The sequence below is a fragment of the Neodiprion lecontei genome, chromosome 5 (genome assembly GCF_021901455.1).
Source record: "Neodiprion lecontei isolate iyNeoLeco1 chromosome 5, iyNeoLeco1.1, whole genome shotgun sequence".
Lineage (NCBI taxonomy): Eukaryota > Metazoa > Arthropoda > Insecta > Hymenoptera > Diprionidae > Neodiprion > Neodiprion lecontei.
The window spans coordinates 6570426-6594290 of record NC_060264.1 but is presented as its reverse complement, the minus strand read 5'-3'; the positions used below and the strand labels follow the sequence as shown (position 1 = coordinate 6594290).

At 35.9% G+C, this 23865-nt stretch overlaps 1 long non-coding RNA gene across 1 annotated transcript in view; it reads left to right on the top strand.

Annotated features, from left to right (window-relative positions):
• Positions 1–23865, top strand: part of LOC124294725 — a 92899-nt gene that overhangs the window by 880 nt on the left and 68154 nt on the right. The gene's annotated exons all lie outside the window — the stretch shown is intronic.

Genomic DNA, 23865 nt, shown 5'->3' with positions numbered 1-23865 from the left:
TCTATGATGAAAATGACACCGAGTCTGCAGCTTTACTGATGAGAATTCAGTATTTTTTTCATGAATTGTGCAACTGAACCAGGTTTACCCATCCCACCAAAGAAACTATGCCGATTTTGAAAATTTGACAACACTGTACACCTGAAATTGAACATGCGCACATTTTTTTGTTTTGCTAATGGTACGGGCTTACAAACTCCGTGGCGAGAATTTATATACACGTCAGTTCAATGGCGATTTGTCAAATTTCATACAGATACCGATACAGATTTCGGTGCTGAATGAATCAACATTGAGCTCAAGATTAGTTGAACGGTGATATCGTCAATTTAAAATAACCGACGACGAATATCGAGAGCAACAATTTCACTGCGTGAAACGAAATTGTGACTTGCTTAGTTTTCTTAGAGAACTTAGATTGCTTAGCTTCGCGTGATTTATTGAGAGTGTCAAGGACTCGACAGGAAAGTCCTGACGCCAGGCTGCGTTGCTTGATCATCCGGCAACAAGAGAAGCGACTCGAGGAAATTGGCTGTCTATTGTCCGCAATGTTAGTGAGTCGTTGGGAAAAAAAATTTGAGTTTCTTTCGTATCATCCTGCCATCGTCATCGCGCGCTGTCTCTCATCGAATCGTTCGTATCAATCAACTCGTTTCCGTTCACCCGCTTTAAATTATTATTAAAGACTCCGATGAACCGTCGATGAGCAAATCACAGTCCCGTTTCATCGGATTATTGCTTCGGTGAATATTCGATATTTCACCAGTAATGATAATAATACATCACGATTCAACTTTTACTCGCGTTTCATGTTGAACCATTCAATTGCGAAATAAAAATTATTTTCCGTGAAAGTCAAAGAAGCTTTTCAAAAAATGGCGTAACGATGAATGCGAGGATTTCGATTTGATGCGAATATTGTTCCGCGTACTTGAAATTGCATCACGTAACATTCGTAACTACAGAAAATTATATCCAATTTTTGAGAGCACTAAGAATTTTGTGGAAAGAGAAGGATAGGGTGAAATTGTTGTAATATCTACCCTTAGAATCGATGCGCAGACCATGTTATCTCAATTATTATGTACTAGAATTAATGGTGGTAAAGAAAAATATTGCAAGAATCTCGTGTGATCACAAAATTGTACGATTAAATCAAAAAAATTTGTTTCAGTCTTATATGTTTAGATTTTGTTTTTATTTCCCAACACAATGGCTGATTCATTCATCTATTTTCATTCGACAGTTTGAATACAACGTACTGTAAATTGAAATGCTGTTTAACATTGACTTTGAAGATTTTTATCCGTCGTTATTCGATTATCCAAGAGCAGTATTTAGAGAAAAGAATTAATGGATGAATTAAAAAAATATCCAAGTTGGCGTGTGTTTCAAGAGTTTGCAAACTGCTGCTGGCATCTTGGAGAAATTTGTATATGATACGAGTGACGCTCTCTCACATGACATAAAGGGTGGTGGATTTGAATTTGCCAGTTAGCGTGAAAGCAGTTTCGAGAAAAAAAAATATATCTATATCCGCCCGAAAGTTACGAGAACAGTAAATTTACTTACAGGGTTGGTAACTATGAGCGCTATTGAATAGGTATCAGCTATATTCTGGTATTTATGTACCTGCGTTAACGGGTTTCGAGAAGATATCGAGCTTACCGTGAATATGTAGTAGAAATTCTGAGTTATCGCCCTGACCAGGCGTTACTTTTGTTATATTACGTTATTTATGATCCTTGAAAAAGAACGAGATAGAAGAAATTGTCTGTACCCGAAATTTTCATCCCGGAAGAAATATGCCTCATAATACATATATGGCATTCTCTTTCATTTCTGTATTCACGAATCATGACCCGAATACGAAGAGAAGAGCCTTTCTGGCGTTATAAATTATGAACACATCGCGAGAGAAGAAACAAACGATATTGAAATTTTCTCGACGTCTAAAGGTTCTCGAAATTGTGACAACCGTTGAGAGTTACGAAGAAACTGTCTGCCAGGCTTCGTCGCGATACTCAAAATCTTACACGATTTAATAACATGTCCTGAAAATACCTGACGGTGAAAAAACAAATCCGACGAAGGTGGATTTTCATTCTTTCTTTCATTTCATTTCATATAATTTCAATTTTAATTAACAGATATCCCGGCGATCAGATTTCCGGCTTATTGTTGAATTAATCCGATCCTCTCGGCTCGTGAGAAGCCTTAAATGTTACATCTGTGGGTAAAATAACGAATCGGATTCGACCGCCAAGCGTGCAAAGTTTCGATTTTCGCGCATTTTAATAGCCTTAGAAACTTGGGGGGAAGAAGATGTCGAAACTATTATTCACTCCCATACAATTTGACAATAATCAAAAAAGGATTTAAAACGCAATCGAGAACGAGAAGCGAACTTTCCTTCCTGCCTCGATTCACGCTCTCTGATTAACCGTGCTGTGTCGATAATTAACGAGTAACGCTGCTCCAATTAACGCTCTAATTGCACCCCTAGCAACCATTAGAAATTACTGTCCTGGCCTAGCTTCTATTATCACTGATTGCCGGAATTCTTATAGTATAGTTATGTACAAGCGAAATCTGTGAATCCGTAAGATGGTATAGATCACGAGGTTGAAGTCAGTGTAACGTGATCATTGAACGATGAACACGGAAATGGAAATGACCGTCTTCAAATTTTAGAATAACTTTGAAGGTGTTTGCTTTCCTAAACAAGAAGAAACGATCAATTTTACTTTTTACCAGTAAACGTGTTTATTACTGAATTTCGACAAATCACAATCGCATGATTGTCAATTAATTATTTTTTCCCAAATACGTAAGCATCATTGAATCATCAACGTTCCGAACTTTGCTCATTGCCAGATCCGTTGGCAATTTTTTCTGTGATCTATGCAGTTTATTTTATACATTTTCTCTTTTGTACCGCATGCGAATTCAATTTGTTCATAATTGTTTTACGCGAACGATAACGAGACACATCTATGTACGTGTTCGTACGTATATAAAGTACGTATGTGACGCAGCATGGACAGGAAGAGGGAAAACTGCACAGCGCGTGTAACACTGGCTGGCAGCAGGGTGCAATTCGTTTTCGTCTTCTTGTGCAAACACGAAACTCGGACTTTCCGCTCCGACCGCAGCCGCCGCGTCCGCGTAATGAACTGACCTTTTGCGATAAACCGGACCTTTCATTTTGTTTCCGGTAGGAGAAATAAAGAAATTACTACAGCAGAAGTGGAAAACAAAAAGAAAAGGGAGAACAATTTTTTTTTCCCCCAAGTCGAGCTGCAGAGAGAGATTCGTTTAATTTCGTCATGTGGCTTTTTTCACCGTTGGCAAACTTTTGCGGACGCATCGTACAAATTAGTAAAAAACTTACATTGAGCGGAAATCTCTGTGGAATATATTATCAAAGCAAGCGGCAGGGTTTGAATTCCGGATTTGAAAAGTTCCGAAAGCACCAAATTCCAAGATTTTCAGTTCTGTGAATATCTGGCTTGGTGAAGTTATTCCACATTTTAATGGTTTTTTGTTTTTGAGTTTCGTTATTTTTACGTTCGGAATCCTGGTGATTCCGATTTTCGGTTTTTCTGATTTTTTACACCCGCTCGTCGAGTAAACTTTGAGCCGTCTGGTTTCCGAACATTTGAAACTTTGTTGTTTCTTCAAAGTTCGACGCCTTCAGTTCGAGTTTCGCCGCCAAATAATTCGGAATTAAGCGCTGTTGGAACTTTTCAAATTCACAACTTCATCCCCGCTCCCAAAGCAAGTCTTGAGGCTTCTGATTTTGATTTTTTTTTTAAAGTTAATTCGTACGTTTTAAATTACTTTATTTTCTTTGCCTACACCGGCTCGTTTCAATTTAATATCATTCGCTTGACTCGACGGTCGCAGCTTTTGAAGCTTAATTGTTTCAGCATTTTTTCGTTTAGACATTTCTGACGAGAGAAAATCCTCGGCTTTTACATGTAACCTAGAATACCCGTATAATGCCATTTTAGGGAGATTTTAGTTAACCAACCACCTAATGCAAAGTCCGAGTCGAGTTTCTCGCTGTGTATAACACGCGTTTAGAATTTCACCGCATAAATCTACAACAGAAACCGCACAATGGTGTCGGTCTTACCGCAACGAAACCCCAACAATGAGTTTGATCATTTATTATTTACGCAATCTAGCGGGTTGTGAATGGAATTAGTGGCAAATTGAACTGCATGCTCATGGCGAACTAAACAATTGTGTACAACAACCCCGCTGTTTAAATTTGAACAAATTAATGTAACTCGCGGACTTCGACTGTTTTTCCACATCGCACAGGTATAATTAGTGATACAGATTTACGGTGGAATAATCAATACGGGAAATTCAAATAACGAAAAGGACGGCGCTTTGTTCCAAGCTAGAAAAAATTTATAACACTGCGATAATTTTCCTCACGCCAAACCCTGGGATTGTTATTTGTTTAAAATTATTTGAACGAAATTTGTTACGCAGCAGATTTGCAAATCGTGCCAACATGCATCGATTTCGAGAATCAAAGGAATACGTTGAGCAAAACTTTTATTACCGATGAAGTTTCAAGGGCGAGTTTTATAACCGCTGTCAATATAGCTGACACGATCGTTTCAGGGTGACGCTTGTTCATTATAAATTCTCGGGGAAAATTATACGCGAGATTCAAGATTCGTCCAAACTTTCTCGCGATTGAATTACGCAGAGTAACGTAAAGCTCCGACGCGTATACCACATGAGATTAGCTACGCGCGAATCTAATTTCGCCGACTTCGGAGTTCGTAAAACTAAACCATTCTGCACTGGGAAATACATTATAGAGAGTGAATATTTCGTACTCGACTTTCGACGCTGACTAGAAACGTTCCATTCCTCGAAAATGGAGACTAATTATTAAAGCTCGGAAACTAAAGGACAAGGTTTGACTTTCTTTCGCGTCTTGTCAAATTCTATTCAGATTATTATATGAGGTTCGTGTTGGCAATCTTGACGTGATAAAAAATAACGTTGAAAAAATGTCCACGTATGTTATTTACAATTTGCAAATGACTTTGAAGGAGTTGTGTTTCAAAAATATTACCGTAATATTTCAATACCAATTTTATACGGAAATTCGTAAAATTCCAATATGTTGTGAAATTGTAATTTTTTACTATTTTTTCATGCAACATGTTGTTACTCGAAAATCAGGATCGCTTATCGATTAGAAACTGTTAAATGTCAGCTATACATGTCTAAGGTATATATATATATATATATCAAGATATTTACAAAATGCAAAATTACAACTTCAAATATTGACTTTTCTTTTCCAAAACAATTTTTTTTTTTATTGAGAATTGAAAATTAATATATGAGTCAATATTTGAAGTTGTAATTTTGCATTTTGTAAATATCTTGACAAATACGCAATGTATGAAAAAATCACAAGAGACGTTTTTCACGGTAAATTGAATTTCATAAAAAAGATCTTCTCAGACTTTTTGTCATATATGTTATATTTTGGGAGATTTTTAGGAAAGAGTGAAATAAACAAACGAAAAATCAATTGCGACAATTTTTACGCATAAGCTACGTGGCTCAAATTTTAAGAGGTTATTATTTAGGTCCCAAACAGGCACTATATATATATCTATACTTCTCAAAGGCACAAAGTCGAAAATTTTCGCCAAGCTTCCATCCCGCCGTTGGGAAGATACGAAAAATTTTTCTACGTACAATAATGAAATTTGTTTTTTCCACTCGTCATTCACAAGTGAAGCTCCAATTCACCTGTTCTGCATTGGAAAATCCTTTATATCATTGCCGCTGGGTAGCCACGGGATTTAAAAATTTTGAAAGTTGTAGAGCGATTATTTGCCCCGCGGTTGATCGACTGGAAAAATTTCATTTCAAACCTCGCTGAGGTGTACAGTTATATTTTATTTCGAAACATCCTCTCGTCACGAAAATTTTTGTCGAATTGAATTCTGTAAAAAGAGATACAATATCATTTTACCTCCGAGCTGCAGACGTCTAAAATCAGTTACTATAAGGGATTCTATGGAAACTTGATTCAATCTTTTACGAAGATAGACTTCAATTTATCGAACTTTTTTCTTCTTCTTCTTTTTAGTCAACATTTTTTTCGGTATATTGCTTACACGAGGGTTTCAATTGTTTACTTTGTTTTCATACCAATAATATTGTTCCAACTTTTTCATACTTATGGTAGAATCAAAATTCCCTAATCGAAGAATGGCTCTGCTTTATTTTCTCAGACATTCTATTTTTTGAGTAGAGTATTACTTTTTTCCAATACCACGTATCATGATTATCATCTGGAGTCAATGTTTACTCTCGCACGTTTTATACCCTTGAACTAGTTAGTTTGCCTCTGATCGATCCGCATTAAAGCCCATCCGACCTTATTACACGCACTGGTAAATATAACAGTAACTCAATCTTCCAGTATATCCACCTTAACTACAGTCTGTCTTCTTCGTTCAATATCATCCTGCTTTGAAAGCTGAAGTGAGCAGATAACGGACAAAATAAATATCCAGAAAAATAAACAATAACGAATAAAACATTGAAAATTGTTTATATAAATTGCTCAAATTTCTTGTCACACAATTCCAAACTGTAGATTCTAAAGTTTTTCTCTAAATATCGAATAGGTGATTATCATTGCAGGATATTTGATAACCGTGGTTTTACATAAATATTGTAAAGCAAGTTATTTGTTAAACTGTAAATTTTTCACTTGCGATGAAATATTTCATTCTCATTTAAACTAAAACAGTTTGAACTGATTCAAAAATCAATTACGTTTTGTTTTTTAATCATTTTATACCATTGACTAGTTATACGTAAAATGGTATATCCAAATGAATGGAATAATTTGCATTGATTTTACCAACAAACTTCAGCCATTCTGCATACAATTGGATCGCAATGCGATTGTTGATTACGAGGAAATAATTTGCCCACCTTACTTTCGAGTCATGATAGAACGTAAAGTTTCTTGGAGTTGAGGAATGATGATGAAAAAAATTACAGTCTCAGAAATATCATTCTTGTGGTTAGTTTACGTTGGGCAAGCGAGGCTTTGAATAACTGGATCGAAATACTTTGGGTATCGCGTTGGAAATTTTGTTTTATGTATCAGGAAAAGCTTCGTACGCACAGTAGAGGAAATAAACTCGTTCTTGTTTGTACATAATAAGAGGATAAAAAAAAAATTATGTATATTGTATATTGTATATTTACTTGATACCAAACATTTTTCTGTTTTTTTCTTTCTTTTTTTTTTTTTTTGTTTCTTTTTTCATACGGAAAATCGCAGCCCGTCGTTTGTAAACCAATAGTCGGACAGTAAGTAAGTTACATACCAGATAACATCGAAGGTATTAGTATCAACGTGTGAAAAAAAAATTGTCATTAATCAGCGGCATGTTTTTTGAAAGGTTGTTTAAAAATTCGGGGAATTTCAGATAATACCAAAGAAGCTTACGAACCCTGACGCATCTATGCATCTGCGTTTTACTCTTTCATCCCACACTCCGACTGTACGCGTACACATATCTCTGGTACCTGTACCAAAACCGTTCAGAGCAAAGTTGCGGGTGTCTCTCGAAGGAATTAACGGCGAACTAATCAGTCGCTGGTCCCTGTTCGGCATCTCTAAGCCAGAGTAGGACGAAATGCGGAGAATCGAGAGCTAGATGCGAGAAGCCAAGGCATTGAATGGCCTGAAATATACATATATACGTGTAGTTTAATCCCGGATATATGAGGCTTTCGCATAATATGCTCATTACTCACGTACGTAAATGGCCGTTACCTCTGCACCGTCGATACGTACATACGTTACGAATATCATTCCAAATATAACGTATTAGAGGAGAATTCCTACCGACGTGTGTGTATGCAACGTATGTGTATATACGTATATATACATATATATGTGTGTGTGTGCGTGTGTCGTGTAGGTGTTTACCTTGTGTTATACCCCGCACGAGTTTCGTATTCCTCCAACTTCGACGTTTGAAACTTATTTAATTAATTAATTAATCACCTCCGAGGATTTCTCGACCATCGTATATTGTCACGGGTATAATTAATTACGTATTATGATGTACGAAGGCGTAGTTGTTGTACGAGTAGAGAGAGAGAGAGAGATATTTTTTACGCGGTCTTTCATTATTTCACGGTTAACAATTTTTTCTTTACTTGTATAATTCGGGGCTAACTTTTTGCCACGAAAAATATGGGAAAGTTGAAAATTTCCTGAAATATAATTTTTTTTCACATTATTACACCCACGCACACTCACAGACGTCATCTTGGATTTAGAAACTATCAAATTTTGACGTCGGATTCGTGATCAACGACCCTGAAAACTTCCGAGTAACGAAATTAAGGTGAAAATATCGAGTTGAAAAATGTTTGACCGAGAGCGTTGAACGGATCGATTTTGTCAGTATAAATACGAAATACTAGAAAGATGCGGATTAATCGCTTGTATCGGTGTACGACAAAGTAACGTGGCGACAGACTTTCTTACGGAAAATCGCATGCGGTGTTATCGACTTGCAAGCTTTGAAATTTATGCTGTATTCCACGGCGCAGTTTCTACGGTGAATTTGCATGTTTCTTTGACTCGCAATCAGTATTCGTGTGCCCGGCGGAAGATCGCTGATGACCGAGTGTATCCATCCTGTACTCCGGTACCTTCAACCTACCTACCAACCTACTCGGGGCGCGTTTAAGTGATGGTGTGCCCACACCCGCAACGGGCATTAGCAAGATTTAGCATATCTCTTAGAACACGGTGGCCATTTCACTGCTAACCCGGAGTCTCGTCCCCCGGGGGTTCTGCTTCACCAGATATCGGCTTCGAGACCTTTTCAGGGGCTACGTTTCCGTCCGTACAAGCGAAATGCCGAGTTTCAATTAAGCCGGGTTGTCGGTCAAAGATTTTATTTCACACTGAGAAAAATTTTTAGTTGCGGTTACCGCTCGGTCCTTAATTATTTTCATTTTTTACCACAATCTCTTGCTAGATTTTCTTGCAACTGTTGCGAAAATTTAATGCTCGTGCAACGATAAATTGACGTTGTATTTATTCGATTACACATGCCGCTCGTGCGTATTGAAGACGATCCATGAAATCTCGTTATATTTGAAAGCTGCAAAAAAATTAAGATAACACGTAAATAAGGGGTTTATAACAAGGAAAGTTTGAGTAGCGATCTTTCGTTTCACGGATCGCTTCGAAATTCTTGAAAATTCTAGCTGATTCGTTAGAAGTTAAATATTCGAGTTTGGCGATATGATGACAGGAAAGTGTTTCGGCTAATTGACAGAAAATGCTCTCCAGAATGAAACGAGACATTTGGGAGTTAGATGGAACGGATATTATAGACTTTTATCAATTTTCAAACGAAGCATCGTTATCTACGATATTATTCATTATTTCAGTATCTTGTGTTCTTTTATTTCCAAGAAAAAATGAGAAAAATTTGGGTAAAGATCGTTTACATTATTATTTTGTTCTAGTACTAGATATCCAAAAACTTTTTAACTTTCTAGAATTATTTTCAACTGGCTTAATTTCAGACCCAGATCCCATGAAACTCTGTTTGATCTTTTTCATGTTAGAACTTTACGTCCGTCAAAAAATGTGTCTACGTTTCGTTGTTTCAACGACCCACTTCCTATATTTATAAATAATCGAAATAGTTCTACATCTAAGGTATTTTAAGATACTATAACGGCGCGAATACTGGAAACAAAAATACGAAGCCTACCGACGTATGTATTTACTATTAGACGCAAATTATATAAATACGTGCATGACGTATCACTGAGAAAATTGTTTATTTACCGTCATAACAAACGTATATTCGTGAATGACGAGATAAATGTTTCGCTATAAGTATCAAATTTTGGTTGAGCCAAACAATGACGGATAGAAATTTGCTAACGGTTGACAAATCATATTTGGTATTAACAACTAAAATTTGATAATAACAACGAAACACTCATCCCGCTATATCGAAATACACGTTTGTTAACGTCAAGTAAACTCTTTTCTCAGTGAAAGTATCGTAGCGAGTCCGACGGCGGCTTTAACAACAGATGGCAGCCGGCTTAAAATAACAAATCACTATTCTCGTACATCTGAGATCAACGTTTACACACTCCCGGAGGCTCGGCCAAATCCCAGTGTTTCCATTGGTCGAGACGACGTCGTACGATCGCCGTTGTCAGTTGACACCAATTGACACACAATTGACAATTACTGCAGAGGCTTGAGACTTTCTGGCTGTTGGTTTGGTCAAGCTTTTGCCGCAGACGTGAGAACAATCTACGCGTCGTTAATTCACCCGTTTCGATTGGATCGATCCGTTCGACAAATGGACAGCAGAAGTACTTGGTCGGTCAGCTTCGTCCAGTTTGGTGGATAATTGAAAGCGTCACTAACGGGGCGAGTCCCATTCGAATTTCCATAGTCCGGCAATCCGCGAACATTTCGCGTTTCTATCTTTTCAACCGACGGCATAAATTATAAAGCTTCGTTACACGGAACGGCATAACGATGTTGATCAATTTGCCGTTATACGTAATTGAAACATTACCAAATTTATAATTGTAGAAATTTATCTTCGTGAAAAACGCGACAAACGCTGTTTGAATTGTTATTTTTTAAAGGTTGACGAATCTTAAACACTTTCGATTTCAAGTCTTTTCAAATTACATACGTAAATCTAATAGATTTGGGCCGGAACGGAGATGATCTTTTGTGGATCATATCCTCGAGATTCAGGCGTTCCGATTTTTATTTCCCTTCTAGTGTTTTTTAAAAAAAAGGGGAGGGGGGAAGGACGGCTTATCTGCGGTCGTTGGACGAAGAGGAGGAGGATAAACCTGCAGCCTATATTCCGAAAATGAACATAAATTTTTCACGATGTCCGTTCGAGGAAGAAGAAGAAACGTCTTAGGATTTAGTGGACCGTAAAACGAAGATAAGTTTCGGCCCGGCCAAGATTTTCTTGTCCGTCGTTACATTTCCACCCTTTAAAATTCCGGATATGATTCACTCCGCGCTGCATTAGAGCTATACTCGAGGTACACGCGGTTGTAAACAAACACTGAGAAAAATTTCATTTGCTACGGTAACTAGAAAAATTTAGTAAGACAGGTATCGTTAAAAAAAAACTGTTTGAATATTGTTGGAGTTACGAAAAACGAGGCACGCGTAAACATTTTGCGATATCGTCGATCCTTTTTTGGTAATTGCATAGCAAAATCAGTTTCTGAGGTTTACTCTACTTTATAACGATGTATTATAGATACATAAATAGTCAATGTACATGTATAATATACTCGCAACAGCGAGTTAAGTAAGTCTCTCGATGTTCACCGTGCTTGACGGGGAATTTCAAAGTGACGTCGGTTTTGGCTCCTACAAAATTAGACGGAGGCTTCAAAGACGGACCTTCGCCTCACGGGCGGAACTTCCGCAGCTATTCAATGGTCTTGTAGTCTAGTCGTCGCGAAAGCAGCGAGCTTTTGGTCTGTTCTGTTAGTTCTGAAAGCCGTATTTTCCCTTCATGCACCGAGAGAAATGGAATTTTATAAATATTTTCAAATCAAACGTTTAGCGGGCCAATTTTAACGTTTGATCGAACGCTGGTTTAGAGATGTCAAAGTTATACGTACAACGTTTTATAATGTGTACGATTTTGTTTACCGAAATAATTTATTTGTCCTTGAACCGATGTGCAATTCATTCGTTCGCTGATTGTGAGTCCGAAGATCCGAGGCTTCAATTCCACCGCTCTAATGCAACATGACGTCTGTTACGATTGTGCGGATTGTGAAACATAGAGTTATAGACTCGATATCGAGTCGCGTGGGTTTCTTTCCTCTTGTTGTTTTTTTTTTACTTTTTTCTTTTCTTTATTCCCCGTTTGCGACACACCCTTGACGACGACGACGATATATGTAGACACATCGTGTAGGTATGGCCAAAAGTTGGCAGATGAAGTTGTTGTTGTTTCTTATCGTTAGATCGTCCAACTGCGTTTGGTCGCAAATAGTACTGCGCAGTATTTTGAATTACACGATATTATTTACAATTACCGTAACTTTGTAGATTGTATTAGAAAACTTGCTCGGTAATTCTTGATATTGCGTATTTGTACTCGAAAAAATTTATTATTCAACGTTTTCGAAAAGAAAAATTCATTCCGAATTTTTCTATGACGCCGTTTTAGAAAATTATTTAAAAAATTCGAGAGCTTCGAGGTCTAAAAATTCCTACGAATGCGCGGAAAAAATAAATTTTTGTGGTCGTAATCGGATTCCTTGACTTGAAAAATTCTCAAACCGAGTGCTTTCAAGAGTAGATATATTCACGAGTGACACCAAAAAACATTGAATTGCTTTATGACGCCATTTCGCGATTTTTGGCAGTTACCGAACGAACGCGTTTGACGCCGCTGTTAAATGCCTTGGATGTTAAGTGGTTGAACAATTTAACGCCGAGGCGGTGTTTAAATTGTTGCAAAGAAAATAATTACATACCCGAAGTCGGTCATCCTGTGTACAATGATGGAGGAAAGAAGTGAGACGCGACTAAGGAGATTCTAAAAAGTTTTTTTTTCACGTACAACCACATTTCCGTTTGGTCTCACGCCTTCGTTTTTCATTCTTCTTGTTCTTTCTTCATTTTTTATTCTTCTTCGTGTAATCTCGAGGAGATATCACAAGGGAGAAATATTATTGACGTTTATTAAAGCCGTAGCTTTTCTCCGTATGTATATGTATATATATATATATATCCATGGGGCATTCCACGTCAAATTTGCAACCCATGTAAGTCACCTCCTTCAGATTTGTTAATTTTTTAGCATGACGTTTGCAACTGACCCAAAAGGGTCTCTGAATTTTTATCGGATTTCTCGAGGCACCAGTGAAATGGGTAAAAATTGAAAAAGCAATTCCGAAGACGCCGTTTTTAAAAATCTGAAAAAATTCACACTAATTTTATGATTTAAAATACGATTTTTAAGCACGATATGATGATGGGATCTTAATATTTACTATTTTCTTCGCAAGTTTTTAGTTTTTTCATGTCAGAATTGTTCTTTGATCTTTTTTATTTTTATTACGACTCTGTCTAAATAGATTACAAAATCACATTATCTTCATGTTTCCGTAACATATTGAGATCGGGGAATAGGAAAAAAAAAAAACAATTCCGGGAAGAAAAAACTGAAAACTTGTGAAAAAAAATAATAAACATTGAAATCCCATTGTCGTGTCACGCTTAAAAATCATATTTTAAATTATAAAATCATAACGAATTTGATCAGTCTTTTAAAAATGCGGTCTTCGGAATTGATTTTTCAATTATTTTCAATTTCACCGGTGACCAAACAAATGTGAAAAAAACTCTATACCCTTTTGGATCAGTTCAACGTCATAATAAAAAATTGACAAAATCAAAGGGTGTGAGGTACATGGGTTGCAAATTTGACGTGGAATGCCCCATGTATGTGTTATCGTATCACACAACGACGAGTAGCCGAGTGTCTTGAGTGAATTTCGTACCTACGGAATATTATGCGTTATATGTGTATGTATAAATATATATATAAACGCTTCGTGCACTGTCGTCTAGACGTCGAAGGTATGTTTTATATAATATATATATATATATATATCATATCTCGATATACAAATATTGTATATTTTTATATACGTACAATATTTGCTGATAAGAGTTTATTTGAGAGAAATAAAATTCCACTTCGATTGAGATGAAATAACGTGGAGGCATAAATAGGAGAAAATAAATAAATAAATATATATATATATACACGCGTACAACTTCGCGGAGAACGTTCACCAATATTCAGCGGCTCTCGGGTTAAATTAAATAAATAAGGGTAAAAATATTTCATCTAAGAGACTCAACTCGTTGGAGTGATATATTTCTATACATATATGTATACCTATACATATACGTATATCCTGCGGGATAGAGTCTTTTACTTGTGATAATATATGAATGCCGTAAATGGGAATCAATTTCGTAACATCGAGATTTATTTTCCTCCTCAACTTAATCACTGAGTACGAGCGGTAGTGAATTTGGAGTGTTTTATTTTGTTCTTTCGAAGTTGGCCTGTTATAATTGATTTACAAGAATGTTTTAACGGTTAAGAATAACGCGCATCGATTTGTAGACGAATTATTTCATTTACATATTTGAAGGTTTTGCAATAATTACAATTGAATGTTGCATAAAAATAGCTATTGTATACAACTTTGGAAAATTCCTCAAATGATGATAAAATCGTATCTAATACAGCTGTTTCGAAAATCAACGCATAATTAATGATAATCATTGTTGAAATGTCGATTACTCAGGATCACAATTTATATATATATAACGTTAGAAAGAAGAAGAAACATTTTGGGGCGAATATATTACATATAAATGATCGTATCATCACATGTATTATACATATACACGTAACGTTTATTGTGCCCGCGATGATGTATACCTCTATCTTTTACTTTGAGATGCAGAGGGTAAAGTTTACTCAGTCAATTTGTACGTATAACAATGTTTAGGACGAAGTCGAAGGGTTTCCTGCATCGTGTGCGAGAGTACTCGAGGGTGCGTATAACGCAACCATCCCCAACACGAGTGAGAGAATTGTATACAGAAACGGAGGGGAGCGAAAGAGAAAGAGAGAGAGAGACAGAGAGAGAGAGAGAGTGAGGCTGTCATTCGTCTTTACTTGATCCCTGCACCCACTTTGTACAAACTTGAAATGTGTTTTCTCTGCTTGTTTTTCCCCCTTCTCTTCTTTCCTCTCGCGAAAATAGACACAAGAAGGGTGTTTCTTGTTTTTCTTTATTACGTTTCGTATTATCTCTCGCTCTTTACACTTTCACTTCCACTTCTTCTTCTTTATATTTTTCTTCCTTCTCTCGAGTAGACCCCGTATCATGGCTTAACTTATATATATACAGTGTATATGCGACTCAGGCACACCGAGTTGAATTATAAAATCGGTTATCCTGGCTTCTTTTACCTCCGTGTCACTCTTCTTTTCCCTTTGTGACGAAGTTTAAGAAAATTTTCTCTTCGTTACTTTGAAGGTGTGGAGTTGGTTTCCTTTTTTTTCGCACGCATAGCTTTCAGTTTATCGTCAAGTATTATATTCGACGAATTGGTAGTAATATTAAGATTATGCGAAGAAAAATTTGAAAAAAAAAAAACTACGCGATCCCAGCTAGGGATACAATCTTGACATCTCACCGAAATAATCGAAGACGTTTTTTCGAAATGTACCATAATGCTAGACAAATCGAATATTATACTGTGACCTACAAAAAATTGTTCGAAATTCACTTTATTTATAATCTAATTTCTAGCGAAACATTTTGTTTCTTATCGGCGAATTATTTAGCGGCGGTATTGGATGAAGAAAAAACGTATCGCAAACTATTTCGTATACACATACGATGCGTGCATCGATCAGCTTTTCTTCGGTGAAAGGTTTAACCGCGGAGGAGAATTTATTTGCATGTGCGTCACTCGATGATTTGCTATTCCGAAGTAAAATAACGAGGGGAAAAAAAAAAGAAGAAGAAACGGAAGAAGAAAGGAAAGAATTAGAGAGCGGGACTGGGGGTAAAAAATTGGGGATTCCGCGTAATAAATCATGAATGATTTCTCGAGGCTACGTGCCATCACGATTTAGAGATTAAAGGCCTCTTCCCTTCGCGTGTCCGTTTTTATCCGTATCCACAACCTGCAACTATACTCGGATCTTTTGCGATGGCTGTAAATCAGATCCTTAATATTATACCCATATCCAACTTGAGTTACACAGATTCCGAACGAGTCTTTACCATTCACGAATACCGCCTTGTAATATCCGAAAGTCATGCGAATAGTATTTACGTATTATAATTGTAACCTGCGAACAAGTTGCAAGCTTTTGATAACTGGTTGTTAACTTATGGCGTAAAGTATTTTCGGGGAAGAATCTTAAATATGCGGTCGCGTAAACTTTTCACATAAGTTTGTCGCCGCGAAGATTTAAATCTTTAAATGTAATTCGATATCGGATCTTTTTTCTTGTCAATCTACTTCACTTGAAACTTTGAAGATTTTTCTTTCTTTCCCGTTTTGTACTTCATTCGGATAAAAATCTGACGAGAAATCAGCACGTATCTGGTAAATCAAAAGAGGGACGAAATCTTGAGAACTTTTTTAATTTCCGATTAAACAAGTTGTCACATAAAGTTGTCGTACGAATATGAAAGAGAAAAAAAAAAAATTACGACAACTTTAATGAACCTCGACCACCGGAGCTTGTCAGATTCTACGAAAAAAGTAAAGCTCTGTTCTACACGTATAATATTTTTCTTTTTGAATTCTGTATGAGCTAGTTTCGTGCGTCGAGACTTTAAGAATGGCAATGAAGAAAAAAGGGGTATAAAAGTTTAGGGGTGAAAAGCGAGCAAGATCAGCTTGAAAATTTTATTACCCTCGAGAAGTTCCCAGGGGTCTGATTATACAACTCCGGTAAGATAGGGAACGAGAGAGGGGGGAAAAAAAACGGAGAAAAATAATACTTACAGGGTGAAATCAACCCTTATGCCCACCTTTTCTGATATAGTGGTCTAGTTTTAGTTTTTTTATACCACGAATTTGATTTTTATTGGCGTTGAATTTTTCCCATGAATTGTTTTGTTAAAAGACGAAAATTTTATGACCAAAATGGAAGTCGGCAAGTTTTTGGTTCCGAAGTTACGGGCGAAAGAAGTAATTTCAAAAGTAAGAAAAATCGAATTGGATATAAATTTGAATAATGCAAATTTATATTTTATTCGTTTCAGCTGTCTCTTCAATCGCTTGTCTCGCTTGTGGCTTTTAAACCAAAAGCGCAAGAGTGAGAAAAATCCAACTAAATATGGATCGGTGTATTTTAAATTTATACTCTTTTTGAGTATATTATACCTGACTACGACGAGTTGCGCTCAATCATTAAAGCTCATCCAGGTATAAAGGGGGAAGAGGTAGTCTGCAAAAAAGAGACGAAAAGGGGGGGTAAAGAAAATCCACCGATAAAACCTCTCGAGTGGCGTTGCATTGCTATACGCATTGGGGCGCGAGTTGGACGGTAGCCACTTTATCTAAAAACTCTCTTGGCACTTTCCAGAGCCGTACTTTTACCTATCCGTATACGTATATATAACATCCTCCTCGACCGAAAACGTTGGATGTCGAAGTGCACGTAGAGGCGAATTGCCTTAGTGGCGAACGCGGGTGTAACAAGGAGTTAAGCACTGCTGCAGTCGCACTTACCCCGAAGAATTATACCAACTTCTTGATTATATACGGGGGTTAAAAAGCAGCGTTGCTCTGGGATAAACGCGTCGAGTTCTTGTCACGGAATTCGAATTTGACAGAAATTTTCTAATTTAATCTTACAAGAATTCATCGTGACAAAATTCGGGATTTTAAGGGATTTCGATCTGACGAAATTTTGAGATGAAGAAAAATTTGGCCGATTTAATCAGTCAGTTTTATGTTAAAAATTGTGATTATATATTTGATCAGATGTTAGGAATTTACCGTTTACTTTATTTTTTATTCTAATAATTTTTATCAACAACGAGTTTAAAATCAATGGCGGAAACCTGCGCATATTCGCAAGTCTTGATTCGAAGCTCTTCGTCCTTTCGTTCTTTCGGTCTTGATCGTTCTCCATACCGCCTTAAGGTCATGTAATACTCCTACCTTTACCGACCGAGCAAACTCGTAATTTTTTTTTTCCTGTATCACGTAAAGAAACGAGCGGAAAGGGATCAAATTTCTACGGTACATCGCTCTTTTGTAGTGAAATTCAGGAAAGTTGTTCATATCCCAAGAATACTTACGTATACTTTCAGTTCGTTTGTTTGTTTCACATAAGAAGTATGAGGGTGAGTAAGGGTAGGAGTACAACATGTCCTTAATTTGTCCTTTATTTTTTGGCTCTTTGACGTCGTCAAAGATAAAAAAAAAATACTTACGTGTATACTTTTACTTCGTTTGTTTATCTAATATACGAAGAAAAAGGGTGAGTTTGCTCGGTCGGTAAGGGTAGGAGTTCGACACGTCCTTAATTTCTCCTTCATTTTTCAGCGCTTTGACGTCGTCGTTGTCGTCAATTTTCCACTCTCGTCCCCAACTATACATATGCAGGGATATATTACATGTACCTATCATTTCTTCGTAAATCTATTCAACAGCTCTACACGAACCTTGACGAGATTGGTAATTACATGAGTTTCGCAACTTGAGCGAAGAGCACACGGGAGCCATGTTGAAACTTGATATTAATTACACTCCCTGATAAGTGTGATTTAAGGAAGTTTTTCTTCTTCTTCTTCTTCTTCTTCTTCTTCTTTCGTTTTCCGTTTTCTTTTTACACAAAACTCCATCAGCAACTTTTTTAAGCCAGACGTATACGTGTGTGCATACGTAATGTAATACCGCAGGTTTAACGGTCGTGACGAATTTTTGGCCACTTACCAAAACTTACAAAGACACTAATGTAATAGAAACTGCACACGCTTTTTCACCTTGCAGCTACTGATTAAACTGCCGAGTCGTTTTTCACACGGGTTATTATTATACGTCCGCAACGGAAACCCGGGGTTTTCTTCTTACGATCATTACGAAATTATAACGCTAACCGTTAAATGTTTTTTTACAAAAATTTTTTACGAATTTTGAATTTTGAATCGATGCTTAAATATATGAGGAAAATTGAATCAAACTTTCGTTCAATCTTCAATACAATCGATCTTTTTCAAGTATTCGTAAATTTTTTAAATTTGCTCAATTTCGTTGAAATAATTATTTAAAGACGGATTTTAATAGTTTGGAAAAACTGCAGTTTGTTGAGTAAAAATTCAACCGACTCAAATTAACACCAAACACATCTTACAGATCATCGATTTCGAAGTTATTGTCAAATGTTTGTAAATTGATGTATTTATAGACCGTGTTTTCTCTTGCTTGCCAATTTCAAATTTACGAGTAAGCTGATTTCCTCATATCACATTAGACAAAAAATAAAAATAAACAAATGTATCGACGTATCGTGAACTTGTTTCGACTGATAAAAAAAACTCTGTACGTTACAGCAAACGAAGATTGTTGACTTTTGTGAATAATTTTGACACTATTTGAATAATCAGTGAAAATTTGTATGCACAATTTTGCCTGGTAAATTGTGAAAAATTTTTCTCACTTTGAAATTGAAGCCTTCCGCGGATTTCAGACTATTTTCAATGAAACACGTGCCGTCAATTTTGTTCGTCACGATTTATCGCTCCACCAAAGTGTTGAATTAGCCGATGAAATTCGAAAGCGCGCCTACGCGTACATATGTATGTATATCAGCTTTGAATATATACATCGGGAATATCGGACAGGAGAGAATTCGAAATGAGTGAAAATAGAGGCGCGTGTGATCTTGATAACAACCTGATTTAGAATTTTTGTCCGTCTGCTCGTGACGCGTACACGTCGATATTCTGCAAGCACGATTCGCGTATAATATCGAATATCGCGAAATGTATGAAATGTTTTTTGGGGAGAGGCGAAATATACGCTTGCGGCTTTATTACTCGTTTTGCGGCTGCGGGTTGGAATTGATGGGTGTACGGGTGGCTCGATTTCGAAATATCTACAATATTCGCACAGTGCCCGCCGAAATTCGGCCGCTACTCGCAACCTTGCCGAGCCTAGATCAATTTTATACACGACCTTTAATAATGTTACCTAACCGCGAGACTTTATACCTCGCACAATCTTTTTCTTCGCATCCGTTACTCTGGGACATATATATTAAAATATGCAAAGTACGATTCTCATAACGCGACGAGACTCGTGGAAAAACAGTTTTACATTATATATGTATATATAGGTTCGCTACCGCAATTTATCCCATATAATATACAATACTTCTATTCATTCACACACACACACACACACACACACACACACATATATATAGCTAAGCCTCGGCTGACGATTACTTTTCCTCATTTTTCGTTCTTCCATATTGTGTTTGCAATGTGCGGAGAACGATCGTATAGGTATGTGAAAAAAGAGACTCGATAATGTGTTTCTTTCATTTATTTATTTATTTTCTCTTAGTTTTTTTTTTTCTTTTGTGCTTTCGTCCCCTTTTGAGCAATTGGAATTATTTTAATAAAAAACGAGAAGGCAAAGTATGAAACGGAAAAAAGTGCATGTATAATTGATTTATGCGTAATGAAAAATTTGTGGTTATATTTTGAGGGAATTAATTCTATGGTTAATTATACGAATAAAGAAGAAATATACACTTGGTGGAAATAAACGGTCAAAGCTGTTTATTCAAATTGACTGACGTTTCGGTCAAAGAAAAAGCTCGACTTTCCTCAAAGCCTGCAAGAACTTATTCGTATACATGAATTTTTTATTTATTTATTTTTCTTTGCTTGTAATTGAAGGGGAAGTTACTATTAATATGACAGGAGTGAAAAACAATGTTTTTAAATTTTTAACCTATTTTTAAATTAATATCGTTAAATTCAAGGTTAAGAAATTACATTTTTAACCAATTGAATTTCAAGAGAAGGTACGAAAAAGAATTTGAGGTGATAATCACTTGACATAGTATAAATTTATGTAATAAATGATGAAGAGTTTACTGAGGCTATAATTAATTTGAAATGCCAGCTTTAAACTTGCTCGTGTAAAGCGGTGGAAAATTTTTCATCTCGTTGCAATGATTTTAGCGCGAAACAATATAAATTGCAAGAAAAACGTGACATGTATCTCTGATTTTAAAAATTTTTTCAAATAAAATTTTATTTTATTACGATATGGTACACTGTAAATCCATCCTTTGCGTATCTAAAAAAAATTTGTCGTTGATTCAACGCCGGTCTGAACAGGGCTTTTAAAATTAAAAATAAAAAAAAAAAAAAAACTGGCGAGTCGTGCCCCAAGTATTTTAAATGACGAAAACGTGTAAAACGTAACGAACGATTGTTTTTTGTTTTGACCAACGACGAAAATGTTTTTGAAATTAATAATCCTGAAACAGGAAATTAGGATGTTATTATTATCATTATTGTTATTTATTTATTGCGTTTCAGTCCGTTTTTTTCCCTGCCTTTTCTAGTGAAAGAATGATCAGCTGAAATAAATCATACGTCGTGGCGGAAATTATACGTGCATATGGTTCAGATTCGTGAAAATGTCTTTATGAAAAATTCAAAAAACCGTCTGAATCACGTTCACGTAAAAGAAAAAGACGTTTTATCAATTATTAAAACCCTTATATCGGCACTGCGCAGCCATCTGCTCTATGTCGTGAATTCGAAAGCAAAACTGTTGAAAAAAAAAAAAATCACGTCCTCGACATTGTTTTTCGAGTACAATGTGTGATGCAGATTTTGCTCTGTCGAGAGGATAAGCTACAAATAATTGTACATCGACTTATAAATGTTTACAAAGCCGTTCGTTAAGGCTTCAATTACTCTTATATTATTATAACCTCGAATATATATATATATATATATATGTAGACACACACACAGGCGACGGACTTCTCAATTTAATTACTAAATTGCACCTAAATGTCACCTGTTGACGTTCATTAATGAACTCGATGTTTCGACTCTAGGTTATAATATAAAGAGTAATTGAAGCCTTAACGAACCGCTTTGTAAACATTTATAAGCCGTTATAATTTCACGTACCTTGTACATTACTCGATAAAATAGGAAAATCAGCATCGCATTTTACTATACATATAATATTGTATAATATAAGTACCAACATTATTTACTTTCTTTTGTCGCGCAAAATTGTGCGATCTTTAAATTAGTTGACTCTTTTACGGTTCTTTATTTTTCTCTTTATTCTTTCGTATCAAGAGTTTCATCTCGCGTAGCCGAAGTATTTCGAATAGTTTGAAGTAAACTTTGACCGATCCATTTTTGCAAGGAAAAGAAAACCGTAAAAAAAAAGAGTTGCTGTACGATTTGTTTCATCATACAGATGCAACCTGCCAATAATTTCACATCACCTATCAAATGACTTCCGGAATTTCAGATAAGCAAATTTCAAGTTTTTTGGATTACATATGAATTTTGCAATAAACGACGGTGTATGTATAATATAATCTTATTATGCATATGCCTTTGATATTATGATCCCGTTATTGGTACGAGTCGCGAAATTTATATCCGGGTACATAAAGTACGTGTAATAAAACCGTATCATAATATAAACCGAGTTTATCGTAAGGTGAAACGACAGTAATTTCCGAGTTTTTTTTTTTTCGAGGACAGCTATTTTATATATATATATATATACGCAATCGCAATCCGGGAGCTCATCTTGCCTCTTGCCTTCCTAAAAAAAAAAAACGAGACAACACAAAACAGAACCAAAAAAAAAACACGCACAAGAAAATTAGAAATAAAAGAAAATGAAGAAAACGTTGATAAGAGAAGAAAAAAAAAATTATACTCTCCACTCGTGGAATAATAAGGATCCAACATCGCTGAGGGCAAATCTAAACCGTCCAACGTTTCGTACTTTGAGATTTGACGATGAAATTTTTTTGTTTTGTATCCGTATAAATTTTAATACCCACCTTGTATAATTGTCATTTACTTTTGCAAAACTTTGACTCGTAAAATTTGGTCCCTCAAAAAATATGGTTGCAAAGTTTATCCAAATGTATAATGACGATTTATTATCGCGATAAAACTTTTTTTCAGGAGAAATTTTTTTCTTACGTTATACTATTTTTAATTTCTTCCGTAACCTTTCGTGTTTTAACATTACGTCAATCTGACAACTACGTGAGGTTTGACAAACGTTGAAAAATTTGTTAATTATATACGGAGGTATTATTGCGAAAATCTTGAATTTAATTACGGTTATTAAAATTTGATATTTGTTATACACGATTAGGGATATAATAAAAAATCTTGTCTGATGATTTCAGACTCTGCGCAGATAGGATCAATTATTTTTTTCCCATCATTTCATCCGAGCTCTATACATATATATATATATATACATATATGCGCGTACGTATTATATATATTTGTACGTGTTAAATGAAGCTAGATACGGAAAATCGTAGGATTTAATCCAGGAGTAAATATAGTCTTCATAAATTCTCTGGCATGGAAACTGCGGCAGGACTTTCCGAACGCGAATACGTGTTACATATATATATATTTATTGTGTTTATAGCTTATATAATCCATGGCACCGAACCCTTAAACCAGGTGAAATTCGTCCGAACGGAGTTTTTAATCCTCGTTTCCTTTACTCAGCTTTATACACGCGCGCCGTTCGTCTGCCGATATATTGATTACACCTATTTTTACAACTATCGGTTTAACAACGGCAGCCGGATTAACGACAGCAATAAAGATTTTGTTTTATTTTTCAATATGAATCACTTTTAGATTCGTTTATTTTTATTCGTTGTTTGTAAAAAAAAAAAAAACTTGCGGATCGGAATTTTGGCAATATTCCTTGAGGATATATTTTCTGGCTAGAAAAATCGCAGACTTTTAGTCATTTTATCACGAGATAATCGTACGTTGATCACTATTCATCAAATTATTATCTTCCTGAGCTATAAATGTACGGTATGAAAAATAGAAAATACTGGAATCTGAAACAAAGGTTTAAATATCGATGCTTTGTTTCAAATCGCTTCAAAATTGTTCAAAAATCCAACA